The following is an 11,243-nucleotide window of genomic DNA, read 5'->3' as shown; positions in this document are numbered from 1 at the left end:
GCTGATTTCTTAGATTGGCTGCTACCCTTATGGAGATACCCTTGTATGTGGCTCTGTTGTATTTCTGTGGAAAATGCCATTGGAATTTTGATAGGGATTGTATTCAATCTGTAGATTACGTTGGGTAGTATGGAATTTTTTTTTTCTGCCTTCAAGTAATATTATATGTCACATATAGTATAGACCTTACAAAAGTATACTTTATTTCCCTTCTTCCAGCCTTTGTGCTATTCATATTATATATCTTATTTCTTCATATGTTGAAAATTTTATAATACATTGTTATCACTTTTGCTTTAAATCATTCATTATCTTAAAAAAAGATATTAAAACTAAGAAACATGGTCTTTTATATTTATATATTTACATATTTGCTGCCTTCATTTGTGTAGATACATTTTTTTTAACATCTTTATTGGAGTATAATTGCTTTACAATTGTGTGTTAGTTTCTGCTTTACAACAAAATGAATCAGTTATATATATACATATGTTCCCATATCTCTTCCCTCTTATGTCTCCCTCCCTCTCACCATCCCTATCCCACCCCTCCAGGCGGTCACAAAGCACCGAGCCGATCTCCCTGTGCTATACGGCTGCTTCCCATTAGCTATCTACCTTATGTTTGGTAGTGTATATATGTCCATGACTCTCACTTTGTCACAGCTTACCCTTCCCCCTCCGCATATCCTCAAGTCCATTCTCTAGTAGGTCTATGTCTTTTTTTTTTTAAAAGTTGTTAAGAGGGTAGAGCTCATGTTATGATTCTTAACTGGCTTTGTCTCATTTGATGGCAGGCCATTTATTTTTTAATTTTTTAATTTTTTTAACATCTTTATTGGAGTATAATTGCTTTACAATGGTATGTTAGTTTCTGCTTCACAACAAAATGAATCAGTTATATATATACATATGTTCCCATATCTCTTCCCACTTGCGTCTCCCTCCCTCCCACCCTCCCTATCCCACCCCTCTAGGTGGTCACAAAGCACCGAGCTGATCTCCCTGTGCTATGCGGCTGCTTCCCACTATATAAGTCCATGCCACTCTCTCACTTTGTCACAGCTTACCCTTCCCCCTCCCCATATCCTCAAGTCCATTCTCTAGTAGGTCTGTGTCTTTATTCCTGTCTTACCCCTAGGTTCTTTTCATGACATTTTTTTCTTAAATTCCATATATATGTGTTAGCATATGGTATTTGTCTCTCTCTGTCTGAATTACTTCACTCTGTATGACAGGCTCCAGGTCCATCCACCTCATTACAAATAGCTCAATTTCATTTCTTTTTATGGCTGAGTAATATTCCATTGTATATATGTGCCACATCTTCTCTATCCATTCATCTGATGATGGACACTTAGGTTGTTTCCATCTCCTGGCTATTGTAAATAGAGCTGCAATGAACATTTTGGTACATAACTCTTTTTGAATTATGGTTTTCTCAGGGTATATGCCCAGTAGTGGGATTGCTGGGTCATATGGTAGTTTTATTTGTAGTTTTTTAAGGAACTTCCGTACTGTTCTCCACAGTGGCTGTATCAATTTACATTCCCCCCAAGAGTGCAAGAGGGTTCCCTTTCCTCCACACCCTCTCCAGCATTTATTGTTTCTAGATTTTTTGATGATGGCCAATATGACTGGTGTGAGATGATATCTCATTGTAGTTTTGATTTGTATTTCTCTAATGTTTAGTGATGTTGAGCATTCTTTCATGTGTTTGTTGGCAGTGTCTATATCTTCTTTGGAGAAATGTCTATTTAGGTCTTCTGCCCATTTTTGGATTGGGTTGTTTGTTTTTTTGTTATTCAGCTGCATGAGCTGCTTATAAATTTTGGAGATTAATCCTTTGTCAGTTGCTTCATTTGCAAATATTTTCTCCCATTCTGAGGGTTGTCTTTTGGTCTTGTTTATGGTTTCCTTTGCTGTGCAAAAGCTTTTAAGTTTCATTAGGTCCCATTTATTTATTTTTGTTTTTATTTCCATTTCTCTAGGAGGTGGATCAAAAAGGATCTTGCTGTGATTTATGTCATAGAGTGTCCTGCCTATGTTTTCCTCTAGGAGTTTGATAGTTTCTGGCCTTACATTTAGGTCTTTAATCCATTTTGAGCTTATTTTTGTGTATGGTGTTAGGGAGTGATCTAATCTCATACTTTGACATGTACCTGTCCAGTTTTCCCAGCACCACTTATTGAAGAGGCTGTTCTTTCTCCACTGTACATTCCTGCCTCCTTTATCAAAGATAAGGTGACCATATGTGCATGGGTTTATCTCTGGGCTTTCTATCCTGTTCCATTGATCTATCTTCCTGTTTTTCTGCCAGTACCATACTGTCTTAATTACTGTAGCTTTGTGACATAGTCTGAAGTCAGGGAGCCTGATTCCTCTAGCTCCGTATTTCGTTCTCAAGATTGCTTTGGCTCTTCGGGGTCTTTTGTGTTTCCATACAAATTGTGAAATTTTTTGTTCTAGTTCTGTGAAAAATGCCAGTGGTATTTTGATAGGGATTGCATTGAATCTGTAGATTGCTTTGGGTAGTAAGGTCATTTTCACAAGGTTGATTCTTCCAATCCAAGAACATGGTATATCTCTCCATCTATTTGTATCGTCTTTAATTTCTTTCATCAGTGTCTTATAATTTTCTGCATACAGGTCGTTTGTCTCCCTAGGTAGGTTTATTCCTAGATATTTTATTCTTTTTGTTGCAGTGGTAAATGGGAGTGTTTTCTTGATTTCACTTTCAGTTTGTTCATCATTAATGTATAGGAATGCCAGAGATTTCTGTGCATTAATTTTGTATCCTGCTACTTTACCAAATTCATTAATTAGCTCTAGTAGTTTTCTGGTAGCATCTTTAGGATTCTCTATGTATAGTATCATGTCATCTGCAAACAGTGACAGCTTTACTTCTTCTTTTCCGATTTGGATTCCTTTTATTTCCTTTTCTTCTCTGATTGCTGTGGCAAAAACTTCTGAAACTATGTTGAATAAGAGTGTTGAGAGTGGGCAACCTTGTCTTGTTCCTGATCTTAGTGGAAATGCTTTCAGTTTTTCACCATTGAGGATGATGTTGGCTGTGGGTTTGTCATATATGGCCTTTATTATGTTGAGGAAAGTTCCCTCTACCCCTACTTTCTGCAGGGTTTTTATCATAAATGGGTGTTGAATTTTGTTAAAAGCTTTCTCTGCATCTATTGAGATGATCATATGGTTTTTCTCCTTCAATTTGTTAATATGGTGTATCACATTGATAGATTTGCGTATATTGAAGAATCCTTGCATTCCTGGAATAAACCCCACTTGATCATGGTGTATGATCCTTTTAATGTGCTGTTGGATTCTGTTTGCTAGTATTTTGTTGAGGATTTTTGCATCTATGTTCATCAGTGATATTGGCCTGTAGTTTTCTTTCTTTGTGACATCCTTGTCTGGTTTTGGTATCAAGGTGATGGTGGCCTCGTAGAATGAGTTTGGGAGTGTTCCTCCCTCTGCTATATTTTGGAAGAGTTTGAGAAGAATAGGTGTTAGCTCTTCTCTAAATGTTTGATAGAATTCGCCTGTGAAGCCATCTGGTCCTGGGCTTTTGTTTGTTGGAAGATTTTTAATCACAGTTTCAATTTCAGTGCTTGTGATTGGTCTGTTCATATTTTCTATTTCTTCCTGATTCAGTCTTGGCAGTTTGTGCATTTCTAAGAATTTGTCCATTTCTTCCAGATTGTCCATTTTATTGGCATAGAGTTGCTTGTAGTAATCCCTCATGATTTTTTGTATTTCTGCAGTGTCAGTTGTTACTTCTCCTTTTTCATTTCTAATTCTATTGATTTGAGTCTTCTCCCTTTTTTTCTTGATGAGTCTGGCTAATGGTTTATCAATTTTGTTTATCTTCTCAAAGAACCAGCTTTTAGTTTTATTGATCTTTGCTATTGTTTCCTTCATTTCTTTTTCATTTATTTCTGATCTGATTTTTATGATTTCTTTCCTTCTGCTAACTCTGGGGTTTTTTTGTTCTTCTTTCTCTAATTGCTTGAGGTGCAAGGTTAGGTTGTTTATTCGAGATGTTTCCTGCTTCTTAAGGTGGGCTTGTATTGCTATAAACTTCCCTCTTAGAACTGCTTTTGCTGCATCCCATAGGTTTTGGGTCGTTGTATCTCCATTGTCATTTGTTTCTAGGTATTTTTTAATTTCCTCTTTGATTTCTTCAGTGATCACTTCGTTACTAAGTAGTGTATTGTTTAGCCCTCCATGTGTTTGTATTTTTTACAGATCTTTTCCTGTAATTGATATCTAGTCTCTAGCATTGTGGTCGGAAAAGATACTTGATACGATTTCAATTTTCTTAAATATACCAAGGCTTGCTTTGTGACCCAAGATATGATCTATCCTGGAGAATGTTCCATGAGCACTTGAGAAAAATGTGTATTGTGTTGTTTCAGGATGGAATGTCCTATAAATATCAATTAAGCCCATCTTGTTTAATGTATCATTTAAAGCTTGTGTTTCCTTATTTATTTTCATTTTGGATGATCTGTCCATTGGTGAAAGTGGGGTGTGAAAGTCCCCTACTATGAATGTGTTACTGTCGATTTCCCCTTTTATGGCTGTTAGTATTTGCCTTATGTATTGAGGTGCTCCTACGTTGGGTGCATAAATATTTACAATTGTTATATCTTCTTCTTGGAGCGATCCCTTGATCATTATGTAGTGTCCTTCTTTGTCTCTTTTAATAGTCTTTATTTTAAAGTCTATTTTGTCTGATATGAGAATTGCTACTCCAGCTTTCTTTTGATTTCCATTTGCATGAAATATCTTTTTCCATCTCCTTACTTTCAGTCTGTATGTGTCTGTAGGTCTGAAGTGGGTCTCTTGTAGACAGCAAATATATGTGTCTTGTTTTTGTATCCATTCAGCCAATCTGTGTCTTTTGGTGGGAGCATTTAGTCCATTTACATTTAAGGTAGTTATCGATATGTATGTTCCTTTTCCCATTTTCTTAATTGTTCTGGGTTTGTTTTTGTAGGTCTTTTCCTCCTCTTGTGTTTCTTGCCTAGAGAAGTTCCTTTAGCATTTGTTGTAGATCTGGTTTGGTGGTGCTGAACCCTCTCAGCTTTTGCTCGTCTGTAAAGGTTTTAATTTCTCCATCAAATCTGAATGAGATCCTTGCTGGGTAGAATAATCTTGGTTGCAGGTTTTTCTCCTTCATCACTTTAAATATGTCCTGCCACTCCCTTCTGGCTTGCAGGGTTTCTGCTGAAAGATCAGCTGTTAACCTTATGGGGATTCCCTTGTGTGTTATTTGTTGTTTTTCTCTTGCTGCTTTTAATATGCTTTCTTTGTATTTAATTTTTGACAGTTTGTTTAATATGTGTCTTGGCGTATTTCTCCTTGGATTTATCCTGCATGGGACTCTTTGTGCTTCCTGGACTTGATGAACTATTTCCTTTCTCATATTAGGGAAGTTTTCAACTATAATCTCTTCAATTATTTTCTCAGTCCCTTTCTTTTTCTCTTCTTCTGGATCCCTATAATTCGAATGTTGGTGTGTTTAATGTTGTCCCAGAGGTCTCTAAGTCTGTCCTCAGTTCTTTTCATTCTTTTTTCTTTATTCTGCTCTGCAGTAGTTATTTCCACTATTTTATCTTCCAGGTCACTTATCCATTCTTCTGCCTCAGTTATTCTGCTATTGATCCCATCTAGAGTATTTTTCATTTCATTTATTGTGTTGTTCATTGATGTTTGTTTCATCTTTAGTTCTTCTAGGTCCTTGTTAAATGTTCCTTGCATTTTGTCTATTCTATTTCCAAGATTTTGGATCATCTTTACCATCATTATTGTGAATTCTTTTTCAGGTATACTGCCTATTTCCTCTTCATTTGTCAGGTCTGGTGGGTTTTTATCTTGCTCCTTCAACTGCTGTATGTTTTTCTGTCTTCTCATTTGCTTATCTTACTGTGTTTGGGGTCTCCTTTTTGCAGGCTGCAGGTTCGTATTTCCAGTTGTTTTTGGTGCCTATCCCCAGTGGCTAAGGTTGGTTTAGTGGGTTGTGTAGGCTTCCTGGTGGAGGGGACTAGTGCCTGTGTTCTGGTGGATGAGGCTGGATCTTGTCTTTCTGGTGGGCAGGTCCATGTCTGGTAGTGTGTTTTGGGGTGTCTGTGGACTTATTATGATTTTAGGCAGCCTCTCTGCTAATGGGTGGGGTTGACGTCCTGTCTTGCTAGTTGTTTGGCATAGGGTGTCCAGCACTGTATTTGCTGGTTGTTGAGTGAAGCTGGGTGCTGGTGTTGAGATGGAGATCTCTGGGAGATTTTCGCCGTTTGATCTTATGTGGAACTTGGAGGTCTCTTTTGGACCAGTGTCCTGGAGTTGGCTCTCCCACCTCAGAGGCACAGCACTGACTCCTGGCTGCAGCACCAAGAGCCTTTCAGCCACATGGCTCAGAATAAAAGGGAGAAAAAGTAGAAAGAAAGAATTAGTAGAAGAAAGAAAGAAAGAAAGAAAGAAAGAAAGAAAGAAAGAAAGGAAGGGAGAAAGAAAGGAAGAAAGAAAGGAAGAAAGAAAGAAGGAAGGAAGGAAGGGAGGGAGGAAGAAAGAAAGGAAGAGGAAGGGAGGGAGGAAGGAGGGAAGGAAAAAAATAAAGAAGATAAAGTGGAATAAAATAAAGTAAGATAAAATATAATAAAGTAAACATACGTTGAATTTTATCAAATGAAATCATCTGTTGAGATCATCATATGATTTGTACTCTTCAATTTGTTAATGTGATATATCATGTTGATTGATTTGTGGGTATTGAACTGTCCTTGTATCCCTGGAATAAGTTCCACTTGATCATGGTTTATGATGTATTGTTGGATTTGGTTTGCTAATATTTTGTTGAGGATTTTTGCATCTATGTTCACCACAGATATTGGTCTATAATTTTCTTGTTACATTCCTTGGCCAATTTTAGTATCAGGATAATGCTGGCCTCATAAAATGAGTCTAGAAATGTTCCCACCTGTTCTATTTTTTGGAAGAGTTTGAGAAGGATTGGTATTAATTCTCCTTTGAACATTGGGTAGAATTCACCAGTAAAGCTGGTGGTCCTGGATATTTTTGTTGGGAAGTTTTTGGTTACTGATTCAATCTTATTACTAGTAATTGTTCTGTTCAGATTTTCTATTTCTTCATGAGTCAGTATTGGTAGTTTGTATTTTTCTAGAAATTTATCCACTTCTTCTAGATTGTCAAATTTGTTGGCATTTAATTGTTCATAGTAGTCTCTTATGATTCTTTGTATTTCTATGGTGTCAGTTTTAACATCTCTTCTTCCATTTCTGATTTTATTTATTATTTTTTCTTGGTGAGTCTTACTAAAGGTTTGTCAATTTTGTTTGTATTTTCAAAGAATCAGCTCTTAGTTTCATTGATGTTTTCTATTTTCTTTTTAGTCTTTTGTTTATTTCTGCTCTTACCTTTGTTATTTCCTTCATTCTACTAACTTTGGGCTTTGTTTTCTCTTTTTCTAGTTTCTTGAAGTTTGAAATTAGGTTATTTTAGAATTTTCATGTTTCTTGATGTAGGTGTTTAAAGGACTTAGAATGCTTTTGTTGAATCCCATAAGTTTTGCTATGTTGCATTTCTGTTTTCATTTGTCTCAAGGTATTTTGTTTGTTTGTTTGTTTGTTTGTTTTTTTGCGGTATGCGGGCCTCTCACTGCTGTGGCCTCTCCCGTTGCGGAGCACAGGCTCCGGACGCGCAGGCCCAGCGGCCATGGCTCACGGGCCCAGCCGCTCCGCGGCACGTGGGATCTTCCCAGACCGGGGCACGAACCCATGTCCCCTGCATCGGCAAGCAGACTCCCAATCACTGCGCCACCAGGGAAGCCCTCTCAAGGTATTTTTTAATTTCTCTTTTGATTTCTTCTTTGACCCACTGGTCATTTTGTAGCATGTTGTTAAATGTCCATATATTTGTTAATTTTCTAGTTTTCTTCATGTAACTGAATTCTTGTTTCATACCATTATGGTCAGGAAAGATGTTTTATATGATTTCAGCCTAACTAAATTTATTAAGACCTCTTTTGTGACCTATGCTATCCTGGAGAATGTTCCATGTGCCTGAGAGAAGAATGTGTAGTCTGCTGCTTTTGGAAGGAATGTTCAGTATATATCTGTTAATTCAATCTGCTCTAACATGTTGTTTAGGGCTGATGTTTCCTTACTGATTTTTCTGTGAGGATGATCTATCCACTGATGTAAGTGAGGTATTACAGTATCCTACTATTATTGTATTGCTGTCTGTTTCCCCCCTAGGTCTGTTAATATTTGCTTTATAAATTTAGGTGCTCTTATGTTAGGTGTGTAAGTATTTACAAATGTTGTATCCTCCTGTTGGATTGACTCCTTTATCATTATGTAATGTTCTTTGACTCTTATTAGAGTCTTTGGTTGAAAGTCTGTTTTGTCACATATAAGTATAGCTACCCAACTTCTTTTCCCCCATTTTCACATAATATCTTTTTTCCATACCTTCACTTTCAGTCTGTGGGTGTCCTTCCATCTGAAGTAAGTCTTTGTAAGCAGTGTATAGGTTTTTTTTTTTTAATCCATTCAGCCACTCTGTGTCTTTTGATTAGAGAATTTTGTCCATTTACATTTAAAGTAATTATTGATAGATAAGTACTTATTGTCATTTTGTTAATTGTTTTTTGGCTGTTTTGTACTTCCTCTCAGTACCTTTCTTCTTGTTTTCTCCCTTTGTATTTTGAATATTTTTCTTAGTGACATGCTTAGATTTGTTTCTCTTTATCTTTTGTATATCTACTATAGGTTTTTGCTTTGTGGTTACCAATATGCTTACATATAGCAACTTATAATTGTAACAGACTGTTTTAAGTTGATAACAACATAAGTCTTAACACATTCTAAACCTCTACAGTTTTACTCTCCTCCCCACTCCACCCAAAGTGTTTTATGTTTTTGATGTAACATCTTCTATCTTTTTATGTTGTATATCCCTTAACTAATTATTGTAGATATAGGTATGTTTACTTTTGTCTTTTAACCTTCATACTAGCCTTATAAATTTTTAATTCATTTTCCTTACTATATATTTGCCTTTACCAGTGAGATTTATAATTTCATATGTTTTCTTGTTACTTATTTCTTTTTTGCTTATCCTTTCTTTTTATCTTAAAGAAGCCACTTTAACATTCCTTGTAAGGCTGATTTAGTGGTGATTAACTCTTAACTTTTGCTTGTCTGGAAAACTTTCTCTCTTCAATTCCGAATGTTTACTTTGCCAGATAGAGTAATCTTGATTGGAAAGGTTTTTTTTTCAGCACTTTAAGTATATTATGTCACTCCCTTCTGGCCTATGAAAAGTCTTCTCATAGTCTTGTGGGAATTGCCATGTACATACTAAATTGTTTTTCTCTTTCTGCTTTTAAGATTCTCTTTGTTCTTAACTTTTGACATTTTAATTATATTATGGGTCTCTTTGGGACTTATTTGAATCTCCCTGGGCTTCCTGGATCTAGATGTCTGTTTCTTTCCCAGGTTAGGGAATTTTTCAGCCATTATTTCTTCTTTCTTTTCTTTTTTTTTTCCTTTGTCTAACTGTGTCTTGTTACAAAGAGAACAGATTCTTTTTTTTTTTTTGCTGTGTTGGGTCTTCATTGCTACACGCAGGCTTTCTCTAGTTGTGGTGAGTGGGGGCTACTCTTTGTTGCAGTGCATGGGCTTCTCATTGTGGTGACTACTCTTGTTGCAGAGCAGGGGCTCTAGGTGTGTGGGCTTCAGTAGTTGCAGCATGTGGGCTCAGTAGTTGTGGTTTGCGGTTTACAGAGCACAGGCTCAGTAGTTGTGGTGCACGGGCTTAGTTGCTCTGCAGCATGTGGGATCTTCTGGGCCAGGTGTCGAACACATGTCCCCTGCATTGGCAGGCAGGTTCTTAACCACTCCGCCACCAGGGAAGTCCCCAGCCATTATTTCTTGAAATATGTTTTCTGCCCCTTTCTCTTTCTCTTTCAGGGACCCATATAATGCAAATGGTAGTATGCTTGATGTTGTGCCATAAGTTGCTTAAACTGTCTTCACTTTTTTTCAAGCTTTTTACTTTTTGTACTCTGATTGGTTGAGTTCCACTGCTCTGTGTCTGAGTTCACTGATCCTTTCTTCTTCATCTAGTCTGTTCTTAAATTTCTCTAGTATATTTTTCACTTCAGTTATTGTACTCTTCAGGTCTGTGACTACTGTTTCATACTTTCTTGTACTTTCCAACTCTTTGTTGAAATTCTGGCTATGTTCATCCATTTTTCTCCTAAGTCCAATGAGCATGTTTATGACCATGACTTTGAACCCTTTATTGGGTAAATCAGTTACCCCCATTTCATTAAGGTGTTTTTCTGAAGTATTTTCATATTCTTTCCTTTGGAACATATTCTTATCTTTTTGCACAGCTACCTCTCCAGTTTTGAAGCAGTGATGTAGTGTGGGAGATTAAGTTCATTGTTCAGCCCTGGCCTAGCTCTTGGTTGTCTCTCAAACCTTTGTGCTTGTCCAAGCAGCCTATTTTATTTTTAATAGCTCACAGTAGTTGAGGTTGTGCCAAGACCTGTCAGTGTCCCAAAAGGGGGGATAGTCAGTCCACACCTAGATTTAGGCTAATCAGAAGCCAGACCCTCATGTAGCACCCTTTAAAGTATGCAAGTGTATGCAGTTCAGTGGGACTGCAAGCATAAGCCCCACTAGCCACCAGAATCAGATAATCTGGAAGTGTCCCATGGGCAGCAGTCACAATATTCAGGGTTTGAGATGAGTGTATAGACTCCTGTCTGGGATATACCAGTGAGCAATAGTGAGGCAAAGGGAGAGCACAAAGATGGTTCCCAAGCATATCTTCCCTGAGAGCACCTCCATACACCTCTAGATGTGTGCCAAGCCTGAAATCTGCCCCTCAGGTTTAGGCCCCAGGACAAGCATATAGCCTCTTTCACAGAAAGACTAAGGTTGTGTTTCAGTTTGCTATCTGTGCCCTGAAGGTGGTAGCCTGCCAAGAACTGTCTCTTTGATTGTTACAGTCCTGTGGGACCCAGGAACACCAGGTGACCCCTGACCACCGTAGCTAGGCAATCAAAGGGCATCCCCTCAGTGGCAGCCATAAAGACACCAGAAGTTAAACCAGCTCTCCTCCAAAAGATAGTGGCACTCGGGAGCACAGCAGAGGGAGAGCACAAAGATAGCACCCACCCTCCTAGGTCTAGGGAAA

This window comes from Lipotes vexillifer, unplaced genomic scaffold, assembly GCF_000442215.2.
Source record: "Lipotes vexillifer unplaced genomic scaffold, Lipotes_vexillifer_v1.1 scaffold67, whole genome shotgun sequence".
Lineage (NCBI taxonomy): Eukaryota > Metazoa > Chordata > Mammalia > Artiodactyla > Lipotidae > Lipotes > Lipotes vexillifer.
This window is presented reverse-complemented; position numbering follows the sequence as displayed.